Source organism: Zea mays, chromosome 8, assembly GCF_902167145.1.
Source record: "Zea mays cultivar B73 chromosome 8, Zm-B73-REFERENCE-NAM-5.0, whole genome shotgun sequence".
In the NCBI taxonomy this organism is placed as follows: Eukaryota; Viridiplantae; Streptophyta; class Magnoliopsida; order Poales; family Poaceae; genus Zea; species Zea mays.
In genome coordinates this window covers 154,158,727-154,168,438 of record NC_050103.1, presented here as the reverse complement: position 1 = coordinate 154,168,438, position 9,712 = coordinate 154,158,727, and positions in this window count along the sequence as shown.

The following is a 9,712-nucleotide window of genomic DNA, read 5'->3' as shown; positions in this document are numbered from 1 at the left end:
GAGTGGGATGATCAGGGACTCCCTGGTTTAGGGGAGGGCCTAAGGTGTTGGCTCAGCTGGTTTAGGCGTGAGCAGAAGGATTGTCCCCTCATATAAGGACCAGTTTGTCATCTTTCACTACTTGTACTCATAAATAGTACAACCACTCGAGACTGTGTGGGCAGTCACTCAATCCGAACTCGTACGGTCCAACCCCAGGGTTAAGAAGGCTGGGGAGCACCGAGAGGATAAGGAGGGGGAATGTTTTGTCCGGTTTGGACATGGCGGTGGTCTGACTCCTTCCGGTATAACCGTTAAGGTTAGGACGTGCTAGGAAAGAAAGAGATTCGGCATTCGGGTCTCATGACGGTGAGATCGCAGAAACCGGACTAGTGGGTAAAGTGTACCCCTCTGCGCAGAGTTGAAACCTATTCGAATAGTCCGTGTCCACTAGTATGGACGAGTCTGGTGTGGTATGACGTGTTTTATAACCTCCATAAATAGGGAAATGTGTGTGTAAGTGCGTATTGAAAAAGAAAACAAGGCCACGAGAGCGGGAAGCTCAGTGGTGGTTGAGTTTTGTGTTATTTTATTTCCTTGGGATAAACCCTACATAAACTACCTTTCTCTGAGCAAAAGAAGAGTGACTTCAACTCCACCATATAAAGCATGTATGATATAGGTCTCTTTCTCTTTACGGGAGCGGGATGGGCTTGCGGAATACCTAGTGTATTCACTCACCCAGATTTATTTATGTCTTTCAGCAGCCGAAGACTTCTTTTCTGCTATGCTTGATTGAGAGGGCTGTGTCTGCACCCAGTTCTGCCTGTGGCTTGGGCTAATGTACCTTCTACTGCGCTTTACATTCTGGCTCTCTCGAGCTTGTACCCCGGTATTGTAATAACCTTTATTTGAACTCTGTACTATTTGAAGTAAGGAATGTGGTTACTAGCCTCCTGGGACTAGTAATTGTATCACATTTGAGTCCCAAAGGATCAGGACGCTTCAGGTGGTATCAAAGCCATAGGACTGGTCGTAGGTCGCAGCCTTGACCTTAAAAGCTGCCTTAAAAGAAAATACCTCTTACCCCAAGGAAAATCTTCTCTCCTTCCCCCAATATTAATAGACCCTTCTTTTCCTATTCCAGATGGAAGACTCCCTGGTCATTAGGACATCCTACTGCTCAGAGGTGGAGGGGTTCCCACATCTGCTGCGAAGTTGTGCGCTTCGCATGGGAATCTGCAAGAAGCCAGAATATGTCTGGAAGAAGTATCTCGAGAATGGAATGTAGAAGTGCTCTATGGCAGTCTACCTGGGAGAAAGCCGAAACTACCCAAACCACCCTTCTTTCCAGGTCACTTTCACTGGACACCGCTTCCTAGATACTTGCCAGAATGTTGCCCGAAAAGCCCTCCGATAGCTATGCCAGAACTACAGCAGAATAGTCTTTGAAACCCCCCTTCGCTACTTCCCACCCAGCAACAAAAATACCCCCGCCTGGAGGAAAAGACTTCAGGCCCTGTCAGGGAGAGACCCTACCGAGGATGACCCCACCATCGTCTACATGGCTGGATACCTCCACACTCTCGATAACCAATATGATGACCTTGCCTCCCACTGCACTCACCTAAACTCCCGGGTGAAAAGCCTGGAGCAACAAGTCAGGGAACTTACAAGGGAAAAGGCGTCCCTCCAAGAGAGTCTCGAGATAGCAGAAGGCGAGGAAACCAACACCCGTGAAGCCTACCGAACCCTGAAGATGGATTACGACAAGAAGCTAAAGAAGCTCGCCCCCGCAAAGAAAATCTGCAAGAAGACTAGAAGCCAAGGATGCCAGACTGAGCAGAAGGAAGAAGCCCCTCCAGCCCTACCTCCTACCAGGATAGAGAACTCGTCCGACACCGAGGAAATGTCCCTAGCTAGCCTTGATGACCTTCTCAAGGAATTTGGGGACACTTTAGAGAAGGAGTTCGGGAGTACCCTAGATAGCACTCGCGTGTAATGAACTTATGGTAGTTGTATGTCGTAATGAACTTGTGTAATGAATAAAGTAACTTGTTAAAAAAATTGACATGTGCATAGTAGTAACTCTTTTCCCTGGCAGATGGCTTCGGATAAAACCACGCCTACCGCCTCCGGGATTGGAGCAGGGTTTCCCCTAGGAGCGGAAGGAGAAGCTGGCGGAGAAGGGAGTGAGACCCACCTCCCCGCACCTCCGGAACTACCACTAGATTTGGCCCAAGTTCTAGCCAATCAACCCCGACTCATTGAAGTCCTCACTAGAAGTCTGGAGAATCAACGCCCAGGTGGTGGAAGACCACAGGACAGGATGGGAGAATTTCTGAGACTCAAGCCTCCCACATTCGCTGGATCCAGCAATCCCCTCGATGCCGACGACTAGCTGCGCACGATCAAGAGGAAATTGGAAGCCATCGGATGCCCCGAAAATCAACATGTTCATTTGGCTGCTCATCAACTTTCTGGGATGGCCCTAGCATGGTGGGATACCTTCAGCACGGCCGTCAGGGACGCTACCTGGGCAGAATTTGAAACTGCTTTCCGTGAGCACCATGTACCCCAGGGGATCGTTCAGCTCAAGGAAGATGAATTCCGGGAACTACTCAAGGTGGAAGATCTGTCAGTGAGTACGTGCACAAATTCACAGAGTTGGCTCGTTACGCGCCTGACGATGTCAGCACAGAAACCAAGATGATGGCCTGTTTTTTGAAAGGGCTAAGACCAGAACTCAAGACCATCCTCGCCAGCCAAGATTTCCTCAGCTTCTCGCACCTCTCCAACAAAGCCATACAAGTGGAAAGAGCAAAAGAAGAAGAAAAAAGTCACCTCAAGAGGAAATTCCAAGTTCTCCGAGCTCAGCAGCAAGACCGACACCAGAGAGCTCGATCCTTCGAGCTTCCACCCAAGGGACCAAGCTTCAATAGACCAGCTGGACCCACTCCGTCACGTTTCAGCCAGCAGAGTCAGAGTTCCTTTTCAGGCCCCCTCGGTTGCAAACAACCAACCGCCAGCAAATGTCTGTTGGCACTATGGAGACCCCAGTCACTTCAAGAATAACTGCTCCCAGTTGAAGGCACCCGGACCTACCTACTCCAACTCGGTGAATGGCCCCAAGAATACCTTGGCACCTGCCTCCAAGGCACTCACCTCCAACAGTCAGCAAAGCAGGACCCAGTATCAGGGCAGAGCACGACTTAACCACGTCAATGCTCAAGAGGCCCAGCAAGCTCCGGGAGTAGTGCTCGGTGAGTTCCTTGTCGAATTTACTCCCGCTACTGTACTTTTTGATTCAGGAGCATCCCATTCATTTATAGCCACTAGTTTTATGGAAAAGCATGGCATCCCCTCTACACCCCTAGAAACCCCTTTGGTCACTCGAACCCTAGGGTCAGACCTTCTATGCCAGTTCAAATGCTCCCAAGTCAGAATTCTTTTAAGTGGGGTAGTGTTCTTTATAGACTTAACCGTCTTGCCATCCCAAGGGATTGATGTGATCCTAGGAATGGATTGGCTAACTAAGCACAAGGGCATCATAAGTTGCGCAAGCAAGACCGTCCTTCTCACCGACCGCCAAGGAAAAGCAGTTTCTTGTCAGGCCCAACCGCCCGCAAACGATCCAATAATGTTTAATCTAGCAGCAGAAAATATATCCGTAATAGAAGAATTCATGGATGTATTTCCGGAAGAGTTGCCTGGAATGCCGCCTGAAAGAGGAGTGGAGTTCTATATAGATCTCATTCCTGGCACTGCGCCCATCGCAAAGAGACCATACTGCATGGCCCCCACAGAGTTAGCAGAATTAAAACTTCAGATCGCAGAGCTGCAACAAAAAGGGTATATCCGTCCCAGTTCGTCTCCCTGGGGAGCACCTGTCCTTTTCATCACCAAAAATGATGGAAGTATGAGAATGTGTATTGATTACCGATCCTTGAATGAAGTTACAATCAAAAATAAGTATCCACTCCCTCGGATCGACGATCTCTTCGACCAGCTACAGGGAGCCAAATATTTCTCCAATATAGACCTAAGGTCGGGATATCACCAACTGAGAATCAAGGAAGCAGATATTCAGAAGACCGCATTCGTCACCAGATACGGACAACATGAGTTCACAGTAATGCCGTTTGGGCTAACGAACACACCCTCCTTTTTCATGAACCTCATGAATAAGGTATTCATGGAAGAACTGGATAAGTTTGTCGTAGTCTTCATCGATGACATCCTTATCTATTCCAAGAATCGCAAGGACCATGAGCATCACCTTCGAATCGTCCTTGGAAGACTCAGGGCACATCAACTCTATGCTAAACTCAACAAATGTGAATTCTGGTTAGAAAAGATAGCCTTCCTTGGGCATATCTTGACTGCATAAGGAATAGAAGTAGACCCATCCAAGGTAGAAGTTGTTTCAAAATGGAAGCAGCCATTCAACGTCAGTGAAGTGCGAAGCTTTCTGGGAATGGCAGGGTATTACCGCCGCTTTATCAAAGGATTCTCTAGCATAGCAAGACCTATGACCGAACTTCTCAAGAAGGACAATAAGTTTTTGTGGACCCCAAAGTGTGAGGAAAGTTTCCATATCATAAAGGAAAAGCTCACGTCCGCGCCCGTTTTGACGCTACCACTCTACCAGATATACACCAGGAACTCGTCATCTTCTGTGATGCTTCAAGGCAAGGCTTAGGGTGTGTCCTGATGCAAAATGAGAAAGTTATTGCTTATGCATCCTGCTTACTCAAGCCGCATGAGTAGAATTACCCCACCCACGATTTGGAATTGGTAGCCATAGTGCATGCCCTAAAAATATGGAGGCACTATCTAATTGGGAACAAATGCCACATCTTCACTGATCACAAGAGTCTGAAGTATATCTTCACTCAGCCAGACCTCAACCTCCGTCAAAGAAGATGGCTTGAACTGATCAAAGATTATGACCTTGAGATCCATTACCACCCCGGAAAGGCCAACGTGGTAGCAGACGCCCTCAGCCGAAAACCTTTCGGGATAAAGGGAACCAACTTTTTAGACGATTGGAAGAAGGAATCAGCTCAGCTGAATGCATGTCTGGGAGACAACGGTAGCCTAGAAGTCAAGCCAATGCTAGAAGACCTCATATGTAAGGCTCAACGCCTGGACACGAAAACAGCGAGACTTATGGAAAAAGCTCGCAAAGAACAACTTCCGGACCTTAGGACAGATGAACAAGGAGTCCTTTGGTTCAAGAACCGTCTGTGTGTACCAAAAGGAGAGGCACGGGAAGTCCTGCTCAATGAAGCTCACAACTCAGCCTACTCCATCCACCTAGGAACCACCAAGATGTACCTAGACCTCAAAACCAAATATTGGTGGAGAGGGATGAAGAAAGAGATAGCATAGTATGTGGCTCGGTGTGACACCTGCTGTCGGGTACCGTAATTAGGGGTACCCCCCAACACTCCTAAACACGACTGGTAACCACCATCAGCACAAGCTGCAGAGACTGATGGGCACGATTCAGGTCAAGGCTTCGTCTACTCAAGGGACGCGATCTCGCCTCGCCCGAGCCCAGCCTCGGGCGGGAACAGTAGTCCCAGACGAATTCACGCCTCGCCCGAGGGCCTCCTCAAGCAACGGGCGCACCCTCGACTCGCCCGAAGCCCAGCTCGGGCAGGCTTCGTTGTGAAGCAACCTTGGCCAAATCGCCTCACCACCCGACTGTATCGTATGCGCATTCAATGCGAGGATCGCCTGACACCTTATCCTAACACACGTGCCTCAATCGACAAGGTCAAAGTGACCGCAGTCACTTCACCCTTCCACTGACCGACCTGACAGGAAAACAGCGCCGCTCGCCCCGCTCTGACTGCTGTGCCACCCGCCAGGGTGAGGCTGACAAATGCCAAGTTCAGCCTCAGGCGCAACAGGAAGGTCCGCCTCGCCCGACCCCAGGGCTCGGCCTCAACCTAGGCCTCGGAAGGTGGTCTCCACCTCGCCCGACCCCAGGGCTCGGCCTCAACCTCGGCCTCGGGAGGAATCGCGTCCTCGCCCGACCCCGGCCTCGACCTCAGGAGAAGTCTCCGCCTCGCCCGACCTTGGGCTCGGACCGACCGCGCCATGGGGATACATCATTGCCCTACCCCTAGCTAGCTCAGGCTACGGGGGAACAAGACCGGCGTCCCATCTGGCTCGCCCCGGTAACAAGTAATGATGGCTCCCTGCGTGCGTCCATGACGACGGTGGTTCTCAGCCCCCTACGGAAGCAAGGAGACGTCAACAAGCTCCCAGCAGCACCGACAGCTGTGCTTCTACAAGGCTCAAGCGCTCCTCCGACGGCCACATTACCGCGTACACAGGGCTCTAGCACCTCTCCGACAGCCACGTTGGCATGTACACAGGGCTCAGGCACCTCTCTGCCAGACACGTTAGCACCTAGCTACACCCCCATTGTACACCTGGACCCTCTCCTTGCACCTATAAAAGGAAGGTCCAGGGCCTTCATGCGAGAGGGTCGCGCGGGGGAACGAGCTGACGAACAGGCTCACTCTCTCCCTCTCGTGAACGCTTGTAACCCCTACTACGAGCACACCCCCCTGGCGCGGGGTAACACGAGCCGCGTTTTCCCCTTGTGTTCCATCTCGCGCCAACCCATCTGGTCTGGGACGTGCAGCGACAAATTTACTCGTCGGCCCAGGGACCCCCCCGGGGTCGAAACGCCGATAGTTGGCGCGCCAGGTAGGGGCCTGCTGCGTGTTGACGAACAACTTCCCGTTGAGTTCCAGATGGGTAGTCTCCAGCAACCTCTTCAGCCCGGGATGCTGCTCCGTTTCGGGAGTCTCGAGTTCATGTCCCTCGACGGCAGCTACGACATGGTACTCGTTCGCCCGCAGCGCGACAGCAACAACGACAGCCGTCAACTCGCCCGGCGGCGGCGAACTCGACGACGTCTTCCCCTCGTGGCGGAAGAGCAGCATCCGGGTTTGTCCCGCCGCCTTCCTCGCTGCAGGAGGAGGAGGCGGGGCAACTGTGGCCAGGCAGGAGGCGGCACCTCGTTGGCTGTCGAGCGAGTCGACGACGCCGGCACCCCAGCGGGGGACATGTCGGGCGTTGTCCTCGCGCCTGAGACAACGACAAGTGTCGTTTCCCCGCAACATGCCAACCCCAAGTGGACAGATGACGCCAGCATCTCGCGAAGGACTTGCTGAGCGTCAACCTTGTACTTGAGATAACGGTGCAGTTCGTCCCCGACGCGACCTCATCACCATCCATCGATCGAGAGGTACCGTCCGTTTTCCACCCTGTGCCTTTTAGATTCAGCTTCGATCCACCAAGCAAACCCCGCTTCGGTGAGCGCTTTCATAAAGGCATATCCTAACCTTCCGGGGTACCATATGTGGTCATCCTGGGACCGACTGACGACCGTCTCGACCTATGGGCCCCCGGGTTCCGAGGAAGAAGACGAGCCCGACTCTGGTTGGGATTTCTCCAGGCTCGGTAATCCTAGTGTCGTGCGGGACTTCATGACCGCATGTGACTACTATCTCTCCGATTGCTCCGATGATGGCCACAACCTTGACGACGAAGGTTGTGACCCAAGTCGCGAATGTTTCCACGTCGATCTGGGGGGTCACGACGAAGGCAACCACCTTGGTATGCTGGAGGATGACGATCCCCCTGGGCCTGCTTCTCGCGTTGACATCCCACGGGAGTTAGTTGTGGTCCTAGTCCCTGCGGGAGGTCAGGACACACAGCTCGAGCAAATCCGCGAGATGCAGGCCAAGCTCGACGAGGAAGCAGGGCAACTTGTGCAGCTCCGGCAAAACATCGAGCAGGAGTGGGCAGGCCGAGCACTCGCCGGAGAAGCGCGTCATCAGGCCCGGGACGTCCAGCGCCGTATCGCTGACGATGCCAGGGCAAGGCTGCCCCCGACCTCCAGCGGAGTCAGCCAGAATCTGGCTGCAGTGGCGATACTGCTCCGAGTAATGCCAGAGCCATCCAGCACCGAGGGGCGGCGTATCCAGGGAGAACTCAAGAATCTCCTGGAGGATGCCGTGGTCCGACGGGCCGAAAGCTCTGCCTCCCGAAGGCAAGGGTGCTCCCCGGAGCATCGCGCAGCGACTTCCTGACTCATGCGGGAGGCCTCGGTCCACACCGGGCGCACGCGGGACGCGACGCCTATAGCCCCGGGTCGCCTTGGCAACGAGCACCACCACTGCGACCGTTGAGCCCGCCTCGACGAGAAGGTGCACCGAGGCTACCACCCCAGGTGTGGGGGACGCTACGACAGTGAGGAGGATCGGAGCCCCTCGCCCGAACCACCAGGTCCGCAAGCCTTCAGCCGGGCCATACGACGGGCGCCGTTCCCGACCCGGTTCCGAGCCCCGACTACCATCACCAAGTACTCGGGGGAAACAAGGCCGGAGTTGTGGCTTGCAGACTACCGGCTGGCCTGCTAGCTGGGTGGAACAGACGATGACAACCGCATCATCCGCAACCTCCCCCTGTTCCTCTCCGACGCCGCCCGGGCCTGGCTGGAGCATCTGCCTCCTGCGCAGATCTCCAACTGGGACGATGTTGGAACTTGCTCTCTGACGCAAGGGGATCCAACGGGAGGTGTAGTGACGTAAACAGGGTTCTCGCGCTCGATGGCAATAGCTCTGTTAATCTAGCCTCTCACGAGCACTGTGCGGGGGTATTTATAGGTATCTGAGTGCCCAGCGTCCTGTGTTAAGGACGCATGTGCCCTCATACACCTAGGTTATCCCCAGAATATTCCCATAAAGCAGGGTTACAGACTGTAATTACAGGGATCCCTTTACAAATTAGGCCTGTAACACGCAGCGGCCACGCAGGGCCCGTTACAATGGGCCGGATCATACGTGGGCCTCCGTGCTGGATGAGGCCGCATGGTGGGATGACCTCGTTGCAGGTCTTCGTCTGATGTCGTATGGGGCGGAGGGTGTCCCTGCCCGTTGTCTTGTCTCTGTTCGACCAACGACTGCAGCGAAGGCCTCGAGCGAAGGGTGGCGTCTTTGCCTTCGCCCCAACATTTGCCCTCCGAGGGACCAGTTCGACTAAGTCATATGGTGCTGAAGACGTCGCTAGATGGCGGAGACGCTGCCCTCGCTCGAAGTGGTTCTGCGGGGTTTTTTGACATGACCGTTGATTGACACCGTACTGTTGGACTGCGGGTTTCCCGAAGCGCCGCGCCCTGTGTATAAAAGGGGGCGGGGGGCGGCGCGTTTTGAACTTCACTTTCCGCGCTCCGTGAAAACCCTAGCCGCCTTTTCCACCGTCTGGCTGCTCGTCTGCCCTCCTTGCTCTTGTTCGCCGGAGATCTGGCTCGAGTGAAGCAGACCGCCCGCCGCCGCCGACGGTACGTAGCGATGCCGACCTCTTCTTCTTCCGCTGCCGCTACGCCGCCGGCCGACGCGTCGTCTGAGGAAACGCTGAGTACTTTGGCAGCGGAGGAGTTGCGCGCCGGCGATACGGTGGATTTTGGCGTGTCGCGGATGTCGTCGGTCCGCGTGCAAGATATGCAGCGGATGGGTTACTTTGGCGGCGGAGTCGCTCGTGTCCCGGAGACGGAGGAAGTCCCCGAGCCGGAAGGCGAGTTGGTTGTGTTCGAGGCGTTCTTCACCGCCGGTCTCCGCCTGCCTGCGCACCGATTTGTTGGAGAAGTCCTGCGTAGATTTAACGTTCAGATCCATCAGTTGACTCCGAATGCCGTGGTGGCTCT